A 20,548-nucleotide genomic window follows, 5' to 3' on the forward strand; every position below is an offset into this window, starting at 1 on the left:
TAAGCCTGTTATATTTAATAACTAAATTGTACGCAAGAACTAAGATAAGTAATATATCTTTTTTTATTAATCTCTTGGAGCTTCAACAATCTGCCCGTGGGCAATAAGTATTATTATTTAATTTCCGTTATATAATATAACCATCCTAACATGTAGAAGATCACTTCAGTAAGTGATCTGCTATACAAGTTATAATCTAAATATTATTCTAGATACTATTCTAACTTATTTTAAAGTCTATCCTAACTTATTCTAATGACTATTCTAACTTATTCTAGAAGTTATTAAATTTCACTCTATGTGTCTATTAACCAGTTCGTATGGTAGTTTGCGTTTGAGCTTACGCACTTCACTGTCATCGAGCACATTTAACTGTTTGGCGAGTGCATTAGGATGCACTAATAGTCTTTCAAAGTACTTTGCAGTAGCACTTCAAATCACATTCGTTATGGGTTCTATGTGGATATCGCGTTGAATCAGTTTGTTCTACACGTAATAGGGGGCATCGACGATGACTCGCAACACCTTATTCTGGAACCTCTGGAGGATATCTATGCTAGTAGTACCCCACATTTCAATACCATAGGTCTAGATGGGCTTAAGTAAAACTTATACAGTAAAACCTTGTTATCTAATGATAGATTTACACCCTATCAGCCAATACAATAGGTTTAGTTTAAGTCCAAGCTGTTCGCGTTTTGTCACTATATCCTTTTTACAAGTCAGACGTCGATCAAAATGTATTCCCAGATATTTAACGCTGTCTGCTTGCGGAAGTTTATGATTATTCAATTTTACTGAGGGACTGAAGGTCCTTCTGCAAAGGATGAATGTCATATGAGTAGATTTTGTCTCATTTGCTTTGATACGCAACGTTTTGAACCACAATTCGACTTTGTTAAGATGAAGTTGTAGGTTTTTATGACTGAAAGTAATATTCCTGATCATATTTTAGGTGAGCAAATGGCTGTTATTTTCAGGGTGGGTAATTTAGGATTCTTAACAACATATTGTTATTGGGAAAGTATTAATTAAATATTGTATATTTTGTTGAGTGAGGAAAGTTTATAAAATTGTTAAGATTGCTTGGAACCTAAATGTAGTTATATGCATCCTGTACAATTATACCCACTTATAAAAACTATATAGCTGATAAAAAAAGAAAAAAGAAATTGAACATTGAATAAATATACATAATTCAATCACTAATAAATAATTGTATTACATATAAAAATTGTTATAATTCTCTTTGTTAAATATTTACAATATAATTTATATTATATTGTTACATTTAGGTCTGTATATATAGGAATTTTCTCTTTAACTTTTGAATCGAATGGTCTGTGTAATCTACAAATCGATGTTTTTTTCAGTTCATAATCAAGCAGGGATGTTTTTATTTAGCTTTATGTATACATGCATATTGAAAGAAAACCCTGAAAACCTTTTAAAATTACTGCAGTGATGTAAATTTTTAATTTTTGTTAAATGAAATAATTGTATAAGCATTGTATGTTTTAATAATGTAATTGCAATATTTCACTAAAATATGTTTAAATACATTTCTATTTTCAATTTCTCAGTAATGTTCTATTTTTTAAATCTCTCACTGAAATTTTTAGCTGTAATTTTTTAAATTCCCCACTAAAACCGATTCACGCCTGCGCCCTTTCTCGTGAATTACTGGCGAAACATGGTTCCAGCATTTTACATGGGACATACGCTTCTTTATACTAATTATTCTGTGAAACCAACTTATTTCCCATAACACTAATATATTCACCTAGCCTTTCAGCCATCTAGCAGATATTTGCTGACTTAATCCTTTTATGGTATATAGTATAAATAATTGGTATTATTTTGAAATAGTGTCACTGTCAGTTTTATGTATTTAGTTGTACTAGTGAGACTTCGTTAGAATTGGCAGTATTTATTGAAATAAAATGTCACGTTTTCGAGGAGAAACAGGAACTATTTATACCAGTAATAATAAAGGCCATAGCATATAAGTTCTAAAATATAAAAGGGTTATAAACAGCAAAAAAACTATTATTTTACTTAAAATACTATTTTACCTTACTGAAAGAAGGCGACTTGTTGAACGATGATACAGATCGATACTGAAGGTCTGTTAAAAAACAGACTAACCCCTCTGCCTCCCTCATCATTTAGGAAGTTTTAGAAATAAATGGCTGGATAGTCAGAGCCGTGTTACACAACACCTCTCTCGTAAAGAAACGACGACATAGTCGTAAGTGGTCGTTATTTCGTCTGGACAGTTTATAGATCTTTCTGAACATCGTTTCTACCATTCTCAGTCAGTTTGCCTTTGAAGATTTTCAAAATGGTATCCATCTGTGGAATTGTCCTCCAAGTTTTGGTGATTTCAAATTCCAAAAATATATGGGTAAGAAACTAAGCTACTGTGGTCCGATTTTGGTGGCCTTTCGCCCTGAACTGCAAGTTTCTGTCCAAATTCCAGCAGACTGATGTTAGAGATGTAAACTTACGCCTTGAACTGTGATGCATGTACCGGTAATCCACGGACTAGTTCCTTTTTTAAAAGCTTGAAAGTTTCTTAGTTAGAATAGCTTATGGCTAGCAGTCATTAAGCACCTTCAATCCACCTTTTTTGATCTTATAGTTTTAGCTGCGATACTTTTGCACGAACACCACTTAACTGAACTTCGAGTAACACCAAGAAACAGTTCGAGTAACTGCGGAACGATTTCCTATCCAACGTCAGCCTGTCTTCTTTTCTTCATAATTAATTTGATTCCAGTTAATGGAATGAATTCAAAAGAGAACAAAAAGACTTATGATATCGCCGGAATCCTACAGACTGCGCCAGTTATAAAATTCGAATGGGTTTAAAAAAACTATTTTACTTAGAAACCTGTTTACTTTTACGGAAAGAAGAGGCGACTTGAACGGTGATAGAGAACGACGCTGAGGATCACTTTTCATCATTCAGGTAGTTCTAGAAACAGATGGCCGGATAGTCAGGGCCCTATTACATAACATTTAAGTATATATGGCTAAAACTGTTTTTTTTTCACCCATAGTTAAATTATACAAGTACAAAGGATTTTGTTGTTCTGTTGTTGAATAATTATAACACTTGTTTATTCGCGAACGATTTAATTTATTGGCTGATCCCAGATCTTTGTGGATGTCCTCATTTCGAATATACCATGAATCATTGACAATGCTCCGAAGGCCTTTGTTTTAACATGTTTAGACTAGATTGATGTTAAAATTATTTGTGCAAATCTATAACTGTTACTCTAGGTATACACCAAAAATTTGGAATGTCTTCCAAGCCATGACCTCACACAAAACTCTGTAGTGTAATATGTCTCAATGTAATGTATTTATATTTACTTAAATATTAATAATTAAATTTTTATTCAAATCAAATAGGTTCGCTATGCAATATCCCTAAAATATCACTAGTATAGAGCTAATAAAATATTGGTACAAGGACACTACCATTTAAGAGAAGTTGTCAAACACCTCAAAACAGTCAATTAATTGGTTGGTTTTCATTTCTAAAACCAGTGGTTGCAGTGTATGTAGCATGTTTTAAATGTAATGTCTAATTTTTATAACTAAACTAGAAAACAGCAATCGCTTTCAGCTTTAGCAGCTTTTATTCTTTCAGAGAAAACTTTTCTATACAGAAAAAGACAGCTACTGCTAAATTGTATACTAAAAGGTGGTTCTTACTATTTCCACTATAGCCTACTTTAAAGCGCGAACTGGTGGAGCCATGTTGTATTATTATACCATAACGTTCCATACAGTGGCTATAAAACTTAATGTAATAAAAAAATTATTAACACAAAACTTTATCTGTAACGATAAATCAAAACGTATATATTTTTACAATGATAAATTTAGTTCAATTTGCTTAATAACCTCTAGTTTTAACTATCGAAAACTGTACCCTTAGGGGGATGGTGAAGAAGGAAATATATAATCCATGTGTCAAATGATCTGCAATAATTTTACATTGCTTTGATATGTAAATAACTTATCTCTCTGGATGATTTACGCTTGGAATTAGATGGGTATCATGCCCTATATTCAGAAAGAAAAAGTGTGAATTTCGAAGCTGAGATGCCTATCTGCCCTAGTCATAAATTGAATATCCAGCAGCGTAAATAAATCGTGTTTACGTGTTCGTAGAGAATTACGAGGATATTTTGATATTCCGGCATTTTGTAAGGACCGACGCAGATAAGTTAAACAAAAAGGCGTCTTTTATGAGTCGGAATTAAGTTATTTATGCTTATATTTTTATAATGTACCGTTCAACATTTCTATTTTTGATTTGAATAAGTCGAAGTATATTAATACTCCACTAGTATAACATCATTTTTTACTTCTATATCTTTATCCGTCTTCAGTTACTTTATCCTCGACTAAATACTTCAAACCTAAAGTAAATTAATTATAGTAATATTAATGAAAAAAGTTCGATCTCAAATTTTGTTGAAAATATGACTTTATATTAAGAATATAAAATGTTTTTAGGCAGATTATTGCTGTATCGAAGTTTTAATTTTGAACTAGTGGGCAAAAAGAGATCAGTTAATCGAATGACAATGTGATTTTGCTAAATTTCGTGTCTTATTCACATTATGGCTTTTCCGACCAATTATTGTTTAATTTTGATTAACCATTATCGGTAGCATTCGCCACGAAATTTTTTGTTTGGTTTTAAACTCTTATACCTAGAATTTACCTACAATTTGATTTTAAAATATTGCAAAATAACATCTAGTATACAGTAGAAATATTCATATATTAAATAACATGTTTTTAATCCACTAAGCGCTATGACTTCAAGATTAAATGGTTTGATACGTTTGAGTCAATTGAGCTGTCCTACCCAAATGTTATCCAAGAGTTGCAATACCTCGGGATAAATTTGATATGAGTCTCTCTTCATGGCTCTTCGAATCTCTTAATTTCTTAAAAAATAGTCGGTACTTGAAGGTGTTATGCAATCTGCATCTATGATAGTTCTTGAAACTTAGTTCTAAATTTTTTTATTTTATTTGTTACTTTTAGCGGAATATCCAGGAACAATAGATTTCCATTCCATTTCTATGTTGGTTTTAGAATCTGCTTGTATAACAGATACTATTTAAGTACACATAATTCTAATTGTATTCCATTTAACTAATACATTTTCTTATAATCTTATATAATGTACTACAACTAGCTTGTGATTCTCTCATTTTCAGCTTGCATATTCCTCTTTGTCATCGAGTTCCTAATGAAATGAGCAAGACAGTCGACCTTCTTCGCCTCATAATATGGTAGCATGTTACCTTTTTTCATCACGAGTTATTACAGGATACAAAAACGATTTCCCTATATGGTATTGTTGTAAACCTTCAAATTGGCAAAATAGTTTTTCAACGTCTCTCGGCTTCAATTGATGTGCCATCCAATTTCTTTACTTATGAAACATTCCAACGGTACTAAATATTCTAGAAATTCTTAGCTTTAGCTTTAGCTCAAATATCCTAATTTAATATTAATTTACCAGATACCTACTGATGTACAAAATACAACAGTAATTAACATTGTGCTAAGCATATCTAATGTAACTTGTAACAAAAATACCTCAAAATTATCATCTTTAAACCGTTGAAACTAACCGCTATAGTTGAAATAGAATATTGCTCAAAAAGTATCAGAAGAATGTTCTGGATGAAAAACATCCTGAACTAGATTTCTTTTACATTTAAACGAAAAAGTATTATTGGATGAAACGTATGTTAATTCTAATCAAATAAAAGTATACCTGTCACTGTGAATGATTTGTTAAAAGAGTCATCTCTTGTTAAATAACGAGAACTTCTACATAATTATATATATATATATATATATATATATATATATATATATATATATATATATATATATAAATTAAAAAATACCTTTCGCATATATAGGAAACCAACTTTTGTGTATATTATATAGCATTATATAAAAGTTTGAGGATATCCCTTTGTTTGGACAATGACGTTTAATATTACAAATTGCCGTAAATATTACCCCAAGGAGTCTACGCTTAGACGTAGTTAGGATAATGGAGTATTGTGTAGCGTTTTATCACATAAAATAACCCTCTCTCAACCCTTTTGTCTTCGGGATTTAAATATCAAAGAAATACTTTTTGGCATTAGCGACGGGTAAGGAAAAATACGGGTTTTGTATTAGCAAAAGGAACATGTTTAAATAATTGAACGCGAAGTATATATTAAAGCTTCAGTTACTACTGATTAAAACTCATTAGCTTCTGTTTTAATATTCTACGATTTACAAATTTTTAGCTTTGAAATTTAAGACTTTGAAAAGAAAATAATTTTAAGTATTTACAGTAATATCAGTTTTTAGTTGTATATTGGTTATATAGTCTATTCAAAATAGCAGTGAACGCTCGTCATCTACTTTGAGGACGTCAAAATGTCACAATGGTGCTGCATCAATTATGAGTTTCAGTTCATTTTGGCTTTGACTGTAAACCTTTTAAAATTACTGTAGTAATGTAAATTTTTGTTAAATTAAATAATTGTATAAGTATTGTATGTTTTAATGATGTAATTGCAATATTTTAATAAAATATATTTAAATAATTTTTTTTTCAATTTGTCAGTAATATTCTAAGAATTTTTTAAATTTGTCGGTGAAATTTTTAGCTGTAATTTTTTTAATTCTTCACTAAAACCGCTTCACGCCTGCGCCCTCTCTCGATAATTACGGGCGAAACATAGTTCCAATTTTTAACATGGGACATACGCTTCTCTATACTACTTATTCTGTGAAATCAACTTATTTCCCATAAAACCCATAGATTTAAAGTAAGTTTAAAGTTTTTTTTTGTTTTAAACCTATACTTTTCATTCAACTAATTTACGGTATAAGTTCAGTATCAAAATGATATTTTCTTAATATAACCTAGTAAAGCCTTGACATTAAGGCAAATTATGTATAGTTCGCTTCGATATCGTGTTAGAATTGAAGCAAATCGTTTAAGATGCGATAAATAGTCCACAGTTAAGAAAGAAAAATAGAGATTCATATTACAGCGATTTACAGGAAATTTCCGACATCGACGACATCATCTGACATGGACCAAGGCTAAGAAAGTAATTAAAAACTAGAAAACGAAAGTTTCCCAACAACAGAACAGTTGCGTCCACTGTAATGAAATGTATTAGTACTTCTAGTAACTACTACTGTACCAGAGCCCCGTCTATGAATTAATGATGATGATGATGATAATGATGATGATGTTGAGCATGAACTCCAAACAATGGTCCAAAATCAACGGCTGAGTAACTAACTTTAGGTAGAATTCCACTTCATACATACAGACGTCCAGTAGCATCAAGTCTCGTTTCTGGCGTGGTTATGATAGTTGATCATTGTTATATTTCCCACTCTTGTTACTCTTGTGTAAATAATTGAAAGAAATTGGTATGGTCCAAGAAATCATGATTTACATAGTTTTCTACAAACGACTCGGTTTATATATGGAGAACTTCAAAAGAAGTCTACGATCTATACTGCCTGCTTTTTAGAATCAAACAATGGGGAGGTTTCGTTATAATTTGGGCGGCAATATATTTTTTTTTGTTCTAGCCTAAAAACCAGGCGGTGGAATGCATGACGCATACCTGGTCGCGGAGACTTGCCCTGGAGTGACAAGTTGGATCGGGTTATGTGGGACTGCCTCTGGGCTTACCAATACACTAAACCGAAACCGCCTCACAATTAACCCCTGTGGATCACTACTGCCACTGCATTAAATTTGGGGATATGGCACCCGCTGATCGGGCAGCCGTTATTGCTCACGAGGGCCCGGCGATTCTATTGATTCGCGAACCTGAGTTAACACACAATTGGGTACTGTTGTATGGGGGCAAAAGTTATGACTGTAGCGACGGATGAGGTCGTTTCAGCCTGGAAAAGGGGGGAGCTTGGCGGTGACGCGGTGCTAAGCTCCCAGCATGTCGACCAGCTCGCGAACAAGCGCGTTTTCAGAAGAACTTGAGCTGAGTTGTTGTTTGTGGAATGATTGAGATATGAAGTGCTTGATTTCTGGAGTGTCAGTTTTCCTATGAATTTGATTATTTCTGACAAACCATGGAGCGTTTAATATTCTCCTGAGGAGCTTATTTTGGAAAACTTGAAGCCGTTTGACCTGGTTGGGTGTAACAAACTTGAAGTAGACATTAGATCCGTAGAGGAGTACGGACCGAATTAACATCTTGTAAAATAAGCATTTGATGGAGATGGGAAGTTTGCTAGAAGGGCAGATCAGAGAAGATAGCAGGTTTGCTATTCCCGAACCTTTCTGAATTGCTTTCTGGATTTGGGAATGCCAACCGAACCGTCGGTGGAAGTGAAGACCTAGGTACGTGACGTTATTCAGCCATGGAATTATTGTGGTGTCGATCTTAAATTGCGAGACGCGCAGTGCGTAACGCTCCTTATGGAAAATGATGGCCTGGGTTTTCAGGGCGTTGATTTGCAACCTCCAGAATTTGAACCACTTGACCGCATAATCGCGCTGCTTCTGTAACTTCGAACCTGGCGGCCGTGAAGAAAGCAGTGTCGTCAGCGTAAAATGCGAGGTCAAGGCGGCAATATTATGGTATTCAGCTGGTCCTCTTACTCACATCATTTGCCGTATTACTGCGAATGAATATCTCAACATCCACATTGATGAAAATTTTCGAGAGCATTTTGGGAGTCGGTCAGGATTAGCCATTTTTTGAAGGATTATGCTGTGATGTAGGATAAAGTTTTAAATATCGCTATTCGGAATCACTATTCGGAATGCTTGAAACGGAATGCCCGGTTGTCTACTACAAATGCACTGCCAAGCCAAGCTGCTGAAATTTGGAGCCATCGGTATATATGTTCCTACGGCCAGGGTAAGAGTAGAGAAGGTCGCAGCACTTAGACCGATAAAGGTAAAAGAACTAAGATATATTTATGAAGGGGGTAATGAAAGTCCAAGAAGGAAAATTGGGATGGTGAACGAGCATGGGATGCAACTAGCCAATTCCAACGCTAGAAAGAAGATCAGCAGTTTTATGAGAGGTACGAGTGGAGTAGTTAAGGACTGATAAGACGGTCCAGGACGGGAGGATAACCCCAATTGGAGGTCATATTTAAAGAAGATGGCAGAGCAAGCGATCCCAAAGCGAATTTCAGTGAAAATAAATCCCTACGATAAGAAAGTGGTGGGTGAATGTAAGACTGCATAAGTTAATTGCAGGGGAAGTTCGAAAGGCACTTAGCGATAAGTGCAGTATTTTGTATGGTATTTAGGTATTTGAAGTAAGTGAGAGCAGCAGCGGCGAAGAGTAGGGAACTATAGTCTAGCTTAGGAAGGATAATGAAGGAATATATTTTAAGTATGGTTTCCTGGTCTGCACCTTTGTGATAGCCAACGCAACATTTGCATGTCGCTGGAACAGCGAGCTTTAAGTTCGTTGATGTGATACTTCCAGGACAGTCGACAGTCGCAAATGAATCCTAGGAACCTTATACGATCAATAGTTTTGATTGTACTATCATTAAGAGAGAAGGAATGGATGCGGGTACAGTTATGCCTTTGACAAAAGTTACAGAGGACTTTGAAGGAGAGATAAGGAATCCGGTGTAGAAGGATCAGGAAGAAAAGCGGATTAATGCTCCTTGAAGAAGCTTTTCGCCAAATTTTGCAGACTTGACCGAGCAATAAATAAGTATGTCGTCCGCAAAAACTCGGTAGGAGAGCCTTGAGTCGAGGAATTTAGTTATTGAATCAAAAGCTATTACAGATAAAGTAGGACTTAGAAATGACCCCTAAGGGACTCCAGTTGAGAGCGGGTAGGTGGAGGAGAGAAAATTCTTGACAAAGTCCAGGATATTACCCATGAGTTTGAAGCTGTGTAGTTTGCTGATTATCAAAAACTAATGGATTCTATCAAATGTACTTCGTAAATCCAATGATAGTGCCAGCAGATATTTTCTGCCAGAGTAAGAATTTCTTATATCATACTCTAAGCCCACAAAATGATTTACTATGGCCCGACCAGAGCGAAACCCACATTGAAAGACAGACAGTAATCAATGGGTTTCCAGAATTAGGATAGAGTGGGGCCAGGAGGGTAGAAAGGAACCAAGTGACCAAATATTACTTTTTTTATTTTTATGTTCTTAATATTGTAATTGTCGCAGAAACGATCTGTTGAAGTCTATGAGGGTATTTCTCGCTTTTAATCTATTGTGGGTCGATGGATCATATTTTCACTTACCCCTGATAAGTCAATAACCTTAATAGCTCTGTAGTGCAGACAACATATAAATGATCATGTGAGAAGTATGAATTTGAGAAACACATTACCCATAATATTTTAACTAATCTTGTGTGTATGTATGTATTATTACATTATGTAGATGGATTTTAATTCCGAAGCATAGTGATTGATGAACCAATTTTCAGTCTCAATTTATGTGGTGACATTGGGTGTTTTCACATCTGCCGACACCGACACGGCACCGACACGACACCGATATCGGTGGACACGTAATCACACGTAAACAACGACCGGCAACGGCATGTCGGCGGAAAGCAATCTGTCCACTCGTGTCGGCGCCGATTTATAATGTGTACAGAGATATTTTTAAGGTTAAAAGAGGAAAATGTCTAGCTTTAATTATGATATTGTAAAACTAATTGAATTAGTAGAATGAAAGTCTTCTATATGGAACAATACTAATGAAAATGATACAAACAAAATACGTGTCGTGTCGTGTCGGTGTCGTGCCCAAAACGCCCATTCCCGGTAAATTCAAATACTTAACACCATAGTTGACTAGTTCGTTAGGAACAAGCATAGTATGTTGTTGACAAATATTTTATATATGTGTGATATTTTATTGTTATAGGCTTTAATATTTAAAGAATGTTCAAAAAAATGTCTCTATAATGCTATCGTAGCGCCACCTATCGGATGATATACACAAAAAGTTTCATCATTTCTCCATCCGTACTAGGGAAAGCGTATATGTTATATATGCATTATATTTAATGATTAAGTTTATTTTAATGTTGGACTGAATTACTGATTAAATATAAAAAGCTATCATCAATATTACTAACATGTATCTTGATAATATTTCCGAACGACAACATTTTAAAAAACCTAATTAGATTTGAAATACTAAAAGGGATGTTGTGTCCATTGAACCCTAATAATTTAAATTGAGTCAACAACAGCTGAGGAGAAGTGCGAGGGATGAGTATGGTCGTCGAAATACTGACCGAAAGCCATTTTCGACTGCTTTCCTGCGACAACAAATAGGCGTTAACTTACTCTATCCTTCAAATTAACTAACGCGATATATTACCGGGGGGTCAGGTCTCTTGTCCTTTCTAATTGAATGGCGACGCCTAATCTGGACTTTGTTCGTCGAATCCAAATTAGCGCGCATCTGGCTGTCCAGTCAGTTCGCATGAAAAGTTGGCGACAGGAAACGGACGCAGGAAAGGACCAGACCGGATCTCGACTAGTGGGTAGTCTTATCTCTAGGGACAGACAATAATTTTAGTTTAATCTCTTCTAAAAAAGGAGTATGTATATATGTATATATATATATATATATATATATATATATATATATATATATATATATGTATCATTGGTATTTTTTATCCTTTATCAATTATTTACCGCACTATTATTTCTTACTAAGTCGCTGTGATATTCATTTAACTTAAAAATATAGATTGGTTTTAACTGGAGTCCCCTCGAAGACTTCTTCGATTTTTACTTATTTCTCCTTTCTTTTGAATTAAAACCTTTAAAAGTTATTCTTAAAGTCGAATTCAAATACAAAAAAGAATATTGTCGTCAAATGGTTACGCCAAAAAGAAACTAAAAAAAAAATTAAAAGAAAATGAAAAATAAACAACCTGCGCTATTTTTCAAGTTTTAAGATTTAATTTACATGAAAATTACAGCACGAGATACCATTGAATTTTGTTTGCCTTTAGGAGTAGTATTTTTCAAATATGCAATTTATAATTTAGAAAACGACTACCTTAAGCATATAGAAGTTAAGGGCGGTTTTATATTTAATAATAAGGTTAGATAGATATTAAAATACTAGAAAACATAGCGACTATTGCAACTATTGGCGAAACTTTTTATATTGCTATCCCGGGTACAGCCCCACAGCTCTAATTTATATGGCCATATTTGTTTGAACACCTGATTGTAAATCAGTATCTTATTGTGAATTAGTATTTTGGATTTTCTTTGAAGGAGCCAATATAGCTTTTTATATTTTATTTTGAGTTAGACTAAAATTTCTTCTTAACATGCTTCTTCTATTTTAATTTGACATCTAGTATCATGCCCAAATATTTAGCACTATTTGTATATAATACTATAGCGCCACTCAACTTCAGATTGAAGGGGGGGTTGTTTATTTTCTTCTTGTTGATAAAATCAGACTACTAATTTAACGCTAGCTGCCATATTATATTTATGGATGGTTTTTGGTTTTTGCCCACTGGCTGTATCATCCGCAACTGTAGCTATCGTAATTCTCTCGAGCTTTGGTATATCCCTAGTAAAAGCAAATATGCTGCCTTGAAGCACACCCGATTGTAAATTCTTCTTGTTTAATTCTGAAGTCTATTGGAGATTATGATGTTAATATTTTATTTCTAATAATAATAATGTAATAAACTATGAGCTCTCCTTCACTCTCACTCTCTCTTTCTCGCTCTCGCTCTGTCGTAATTATTCATTATAGAATGGCTCGATTTCAATAGGTTTCACTAGTGCTTGGTTTAGTTTGAACAAATATTACTAGATATATGCTAGTTTAAATCCATTTATTAGAGAAAGTCGTTTGCAATATTTCGACGTCACAAATATCCATGACGCATTACTAAAAAAACATTGAATAGACTATATAAACAGAAATGCTCTATATAAATAATTGTATATGTAATAGGTAAAAGCAATGAAAGGAAAACGACATCTGGCATTTTATTTCCGCACATACACTGGATGTACAACACTTTTGAGAATGAAGATATATTGTAATCAAATAATAGTGATTATAATAAAGGCACAAAAATGCTGATCGTACTCAATGTCAGACACACAAAAATAGCTTCATAAACAAACCATAGAGACAAACAATCGGGTTATAGAAATAAGCCAATCAAATGCCTCTGTAGGGCAATTCAAATCAACCAATCAAAAAAGTGGTCTCAAAGTCAGCCTTAGTTGGACCCCGCAAAACATTTCCTTGGCTTCGCCTATTTAAGTGAAACTTCTAGATATACTCTATGGAAGGATACACAGTTGAAGCTCGAATGGGATCTTCTGCAGCACCCAACGTAATCATCACGCATAGCGTCTTCTGATTATCACTTGTTCATATTGATATAGCATGGCATGGCATATGGTTTAGAAAGACCCAAAAGTGCGAAAATAGGCCGATGATACAAGCGAAAGTGGGAAAATATTTTACAAAATTATGGGCAACGTTTTGTTTAATATATACGGTACAAATTGTTAATAAACACGTCAATAAAGCATTTAGTATTTCTTATGATATTTTATGATTATTAATATGAATAAACGTACCTCAATTTACAACAAAATACGGTGTAACGATTATAAATATCTTTGATGGTTAATCCAGTCAGTTTGAGATTTTCATTATCAACCATTTTTTAAAGACAGCTAAATACTCCTTCGAAGTAAAGTCACTCTGCATTTCTTTACTATCTATGCATCAAGATACAGAACACTTTCTAAATCGAGAATTCACTTTACTTATTATTCTACCCTCTTGTAAATATTGATGAACTAATAACCTAATCTCTAAACGTTATAAAAATCTAAATGCACTGCTCCTTAGGTTGGGTACGCTGATGAAATGGCGCCAAAAACATATAAACAATAAAGGCCCTGTAAAGACGAAATGAACCAATCACATCCCGTCGCGGTTTATAGCATAGCGATTTAAGCAAGTCGTAAGTTAAATTTTCCTATTAAGTTAAATATTTATTTATCTATGATTTCTTATGGTTATGATTTCGTTTTATTTGTTTCTGATAGTTGAATTTATAGTAATGACCATTTTCATATTTATGTTTTTTGTTTAAATAAATATCTTTTCCCAACTTACCACAATTAAAGAGCTATTTATATGCACAATTCTAGTTCCAATATTATATATATCTTTTTATATATATTTTCGCCAATCATAATAAATGAACAACAATTCTAATAAATCTTTTATAATTTATATGAAAAAGCAATATGCTTTTAACTTAGATAATCAGATACTAATTACTTAGTTCCAGACAATAAGAAGTCAAAATCTACATTCGTAGCATATTATTAGAATTGCAGATCTCTCATTTAAACATTTTAGTACAATTAATGTCGTAAAAGTAAGCCGGTCACTGTATATCATTGAGAACATGGCTGGTAGACATGGATAATGTAGCATTGACCATAGATTCCTATTAGATCCTTGATTAATTTATTGGATCTGTATGGAAATGAATCGAGGGTAACCCAAAATCCGTCAAATGCATTGGTTATAAATTTTGTTACTGTTCGACTAGGATTTATAATTTTATTCCATCTGAATTAAAACTGAAATGTACATTACATAAAATAATTATATTTGTGTTAAAGAAATATTGTTATTAAGTTAATTTCATTATGATAAGAATTAATAAATATTTTAGTCATTAATTTATAAAAAATTTCTTTCAGTAGTTTATTTTTTAATTTATATTAAAATGGTCATTTTGTTTAGCTAAACCGTAGTGTATTAAGTGAAGCAAATGAAAATTGCAATAAAGAATGTCAATTCAGCATTTAAAGGATTTTTGTAACATGTGGTTGGGTTGTCTTTTTACAAAATTACTTCGCACGTTTCTACTTCACGACCTTCTCTTTTAATGTTTCACTGAAACGTATTTCATAGCATTGAGAACTATCGACTGAAAATAGTTGAAACAGTCGATAATCCAAAACAGTCGAAACAGTCGATAGTTAAAAAACTAGCAAATGAAAATAGTAATTACTATTTTCAGTCAAACGCAGGGTTTGGCTGTTTTTTCCTCTTTGTGATATCAGACGAAGATGTAAGAATTCCTTCCTGTATAAATTGTGAGAGAGGAAAGGACGGAGATAATTGCTTGGGACAGTTTATTTTAAATGTGCTTATTTTTTCCAACCGTAGTACGAGAGATGCACATATTCCTTCTCGAACTAATTTTAAAAGAGAAAAGGAAAGAAATAATTATTGAATTATATTACTATACAATGAATAATTTCATTTTAAAGGAAGTAGAATAAGTTTTATATTTGAATGAATTTATATTAGAATAATTTTATATTCTATGGATCTGTAAACAGGAATAATGACCTCCAAAATATTTTATCGTATTTTAATAATATGTTAAGTGCTATTTTTAAATAACACCCTATAAGAAATATAGATACTACAATAGAGCGTAAACAAAACCTAAAAACTAAAGATGTACAATAACGATAAATACTAAATAAAAATTAAACATGCGATTTCTTCGATCGTTAATAATTCGGTCAGATTTTGAAAAAACTCCTTCCCAGGAGATAGATGTTGCGGGTATAGCAGAGTATTTTTAATGTAACTGATATAATTCAAGTAATATCATTTTTTGAGTTTGCCAAAAATCTAATGGATTTTCTAAATGCTCAATAATAAATAGTAACATTGCCAAATACTGAATTGTAAAGTTGTTGTAGTACCTGGTGTAATTATTTTTTTCTATGCAATTATTCTAGCTAGTTTTTGGTCAAAATATCTTCAGACGTAATACATTTTTCGTCAGTAATTTTGTCTTGAATTTCGAGTTGCAGAAGTGTATTTGTAGTTTTTTAAATTAGAATGTAAGATATCTCTTTTGTGATGATTTCTTCTAGCACCTCAGCATTACTTGTAATATCAAATACTGCTTTTTAAATCATGGATTGTCTGTTACTGATGACATCTAATTGCAGATAGCAGAAGTTGAGAATTCTCTTTAGAAATATTATCAAACCATAGAAAGTTTTCCTACATGCATCATTCAACTGAAAATTGATAAGAAATAAAAATAGATTATAAAAAAAATTTCTCTGCTGATAAAATAAATCTTACCAAAAAGTGTCCGTTATTATTTTCCTGTATTTTTTAGTAGCCAAGAAAATAAATTGTTCAATATTAAAGAAGAGTTTTTCTATCAGAAAATTTATTTATTAGAAATATTTAGTATATATATTGAAAAGAGTTTATCACCTTTTTACCTTTAATATTTTTTTACGAAATTTAGCTGCTATTGTAAAAACTTCTTCAAATTGTTTCGAATCGATGCAATTTCTGGAACCTCTCGAATCTAAACATCAAGCTTTTAGGAAAAAAAATTTGGCAATCAAACGACTTGAACAAAAATCGAGCCAAAATGGAGCCAATCAAACAAAATATTACCTATTATTGCCATAAAATCAGTCAAAAGTATTTTACTATTTATCATTCACAATTTTACAGAGGTGGAGTTTGTAAATTCTTCTTGTTTAATTCTGAAGAGTCTATTGGAGATTATGATGTTAATATATTATCTCTAATAATAATAATATAATAAACTATGAGCTCTCTCTCACTCTCACTCTCTCTTTCTCGCTCTCTTGTAATTATTCATTATAGAATGGCTCGATTTCAATAGGTTTCACTAGTTCTTGGTTTAGTTTGAACAAATATTACTAGATATATGCTAGTTTAAACCGATTTATTAGAGAAAATCGAAGTAATTTTCGCCGACTTTATATTAATATTAAGGACAATCACATGGTAGTGATAAGAAGTAGCTGCTGGTCCCAACATATTCAATATCTACAACGACAGGAACTGGAATTTTATCCTGAAGATAATTTATATTTTTATTATTTCAATATATTAACAATAATCTATTAGGTATGTCACATATATTTATTTTGGTAATTGTAATTCTTTACAAAAGTGTAAAATTCGGCAAGGAAAAAACATAATAAGCCTCGATAGGGCCGAATCTCTTCTGGGATGGTCTAGTCTAAGTTGGTCATTCGTAGATTCTAAAATAAAACAAAAAAATGGGTCATAGTTATTATTGGTATTTTATTTGATACAAAAAGACAGACACTCTGTATAAATCATTCATTTCACTGCACAAGATTGTCACAAAACCCCCTGTCGGATTTCTATTAACTTTAATACCAATTTTGTTGCTTTTTTCAAAATAAAGCTCGGACACTTCCAGTCTCGCTCTATATGGGGCAGCAAATGAGGGTGCATGTTGGTCATAATGAGATTTTCTTTTACGCACTTTGATGTAGCTTCCGAAGAGATGTCAGATTTTATAAGGGTTTTTATTGTCCGGTTAGGGTTTTATTTTACGGTGGAACGGCCATATACGGGACGAATCGAATTTTGTAGTGGATCAAATGTATATATAGTTTCTGTTTTATTGAAACAATGCCTTAATATACTGCCTAGTTAACACCAGGATCATAAAATTCCCTGAAGAAGCTTGAATGATTTGATCAAATTTAAGTTGTTGGTTGTTCGAGTTGAATTCTCCACTTTCAAATTTCCAATTCACCATGGAGACCGAGGATAATTTCAAGATTTCTTTCCTAGATATTTTAGTTAATGGAGGTTTGGCGGTTATATAGCTCTTTGAATAGAGAAAGGACAAAATGAAATGGTGATATTTAGTGTGACCGTTACTTATTGAAGTTATAAAAATATTAGAAATGTAATAGATAAAAGAGGAGCGACGCATTGATACCAGAAAAGACGTGCGGGATTGTTGGCACGTTTAAACTGAACGATGGTCAGTGACTAAATGATTTAAAGTACACTTCAATAATATCCAAAATCAACATCTCCGGGTTGCCAGATTTTCGTTATCATTTAGTGGCCGTCGCTGCTGGCACCCCGGATGTGTTCAAGATCTCAGATAATATCTTTAGGTATTTTTTTGACTGTTATTCAAAGATGCAAAATTCGACATGCTCCAAGGTCGCTACAGAGGTAATAGTCAACTAGCAAACATACAGTTATCTGAATCAACCGTTTGAAAAAATTTCCATTCTGAATTTTTTATTGTATAGGATGATTCATCACATCCAGGAATCTAGATTTTCCGTTATTACTAGAGATTGAACTTTATTAGCTTAGACGTGTTCGTGTTAGACGTGTGATAGTGAAATCTCAAATTATGTGCTCTTTTTTTGTTGATTTTTTGTGATAGTGAAACTTTACTGCTAAGTGCGCGAGAACTTTTCTCACTTTGATTAATTACAATTTACTATGCCGAAGAGAAGACGACCTGACTTAGGTCGTCGCAGTCAATCAAATATGCGAACAGCTACCTCACGTGCTAACCGCATTGATGAGCAGAGAGAGATCAAGAAAATAGTCGTATTGCTATGTCAGAATTGCGTTCTTTAGAGACAACGTTCTTAGACAATGAAGTAGATAGGTTTAGAATGCGACCTTAGATCTTAGTGATCTTAGATTCTTTGTGAGTGCGGAAGAGCGTATAGGGGAACTGGATGAATGATAAGTACACATATAAAAAGACATCAACGATATATGAGATATGGACACACCATGTTGACTGAATACTGGATGGATACTGGCAATAATATACCATGCAATAAGAAACTATCAAGAGGGTTTCGAAATGTATTAATACCAGAATAGCCTCCACAAAGAAAAGAGTTGTGTAACTAACCCTATTTAGGAAATCATTTTCTCTGTTATCCATGTTATAAATTATTCAACTAAATTCATTGAAAAAGTAGAGCACTTATACGTTGTAAGGAACTCGCTTACGGAAGATAACCTATTTAGGAGACCTCAGTATCAAAGCTCCCATCCTGAAAATGCAATATGTAACGATTGCGAAACGATGATAAACTTACATTCAATCCGAAAGCCGCGTAAGCCTCGCAACTAAATCTGATCTAATTCGAAGCTTCGAATTTCCTTTCTAGAAATTATTGAATTACGAAGAAAAATAATTCTCTATTCTTACATTTAATTATTATATTATATATATATATATATATATATATATATATATATATATGAATGAATGTATGAAATGAATCGTTGTTCGTTAGTCTCGCTAAGACTCGAGAACGGCTGGACCGATTTGAGTAATTTTGGTCTTGAATTATTTGTGGAAGTCCAGGGAAAATTTAAAAGGTGTATAAATATGAAAATTCTCGAAATTAAATAAAAACAACAATGTCGTTTTATCTTTGATGTATCCCCCGTCGTTCAGAAATCAAATAGAAAAAATAGTTTCAAATGAATAACTATTTAGAATTTTTATATCTTTATTCTCAGGAGGTAGAAAATAAACTTAATTTTAGCTAACTACAGTTGTTAACTCCCAGATTATTTTTATGTAGATTAACTACAGTTGTTAACTATGTATCATATTATTTTTATATAGATTGATAAATCTTTAGTTTTGTCACAAATTAAATTTCTGAAGGCAACCATAATATTTGACATTTGACAACCAACTAATATATCGAACCATCTTCTATGTCGGTCGATATCTCGACAAAGAGTGCGTTTTTCTATCTCTTCACGGACGATTACCGCTACGTGCGCGAGACTTTCTTATTCTTCGGTGATCCTTTGTGATAGTGATATTTCAAATTATGTGCCTTTTTTATTGATTTTTTGTGATAGTGAAACTTTGATTAATTACAATTTACGATGCCGAGGGGAAGACGACCTGACTTAGGTCGTCGCAGTCAATCAAATGTGCGAAGAGCACATGCACATCAAACACAACAACAGCGCGCACGACATAATGAAATTGAGCGATTCCGCGGACACAGTGCTCCTGTGATCCTGGAAGTACTACACCAATCCACCATGATGCGGCAATAGATTATTGTGCCGACGAATCGGTAACAATTGGGGAAATGACAATAATTTGTAAATGTTGCAAGGCGTTAAAATACAGTGGCGAATCTACTGGATTATGTTGTGCTGGAGGCAAAGTAAAATTCCCACATTGTCCCACCACCGGATTTACCACCTTTACGCTCTTTAGTTTCTGGGATTGGAAATGATTCAACAACCAGAAATATCACAGCTGTTTCCAGATGACATCATTTGGAGCTACACATATTATACAGGACAATTTCAGGTCCACTTTCAAGGTATACCATAACATTTTATCTTATTTACTGTGTATCTTCACATCTTTGTTACTTATTAATGTACAATAAAGTATTACAAACATTTTTTAAATATTCAAGTTTGTATTAAAATATATATCAGAAACAATTATTGGACATATCTTTAAAAATTACAGATACAAAGACAAATTTATCACTTACTGGGGGCGCTGTTACCACTATCAGATGCAAATCATCAATTTTTACAAATTTAT

The 20,548-nt window shown here is 32.9% G+C and overlaps 1 protein-coding gene across 2 annotated transcripts in view; it reads left to right on the forward strand.

Annotated features, from left to right (window-relative positions):
* The window catches only part of LOC143191292 (uncharacterized), a 149,143-nt gene that overhangs the window by 126,506 nt on the left and 2,089 nt on the right, over window positions 1-20,548 (forward strand). The gene's annotated exons all lie outside the window — the stretch shown is intronic.

Source organism: Rhynchophorus ferrugineus, unplaced genomic scaffold (genome assembly GCF_030347505.1).
Source record: "Rhynchophorus ferrugineus isolate W39M unplaced genomic scaffold, kcgeb_rfMv2 rfM2, whole genome shotgun sequence".
NCBI classification, from domain to species: Eukaryota; Metazoa; Arthropoda; class Insecta; order Coleoptera; family Curculionidae; genus Rhynchophorus; species Rhynchophorus ferrugineus.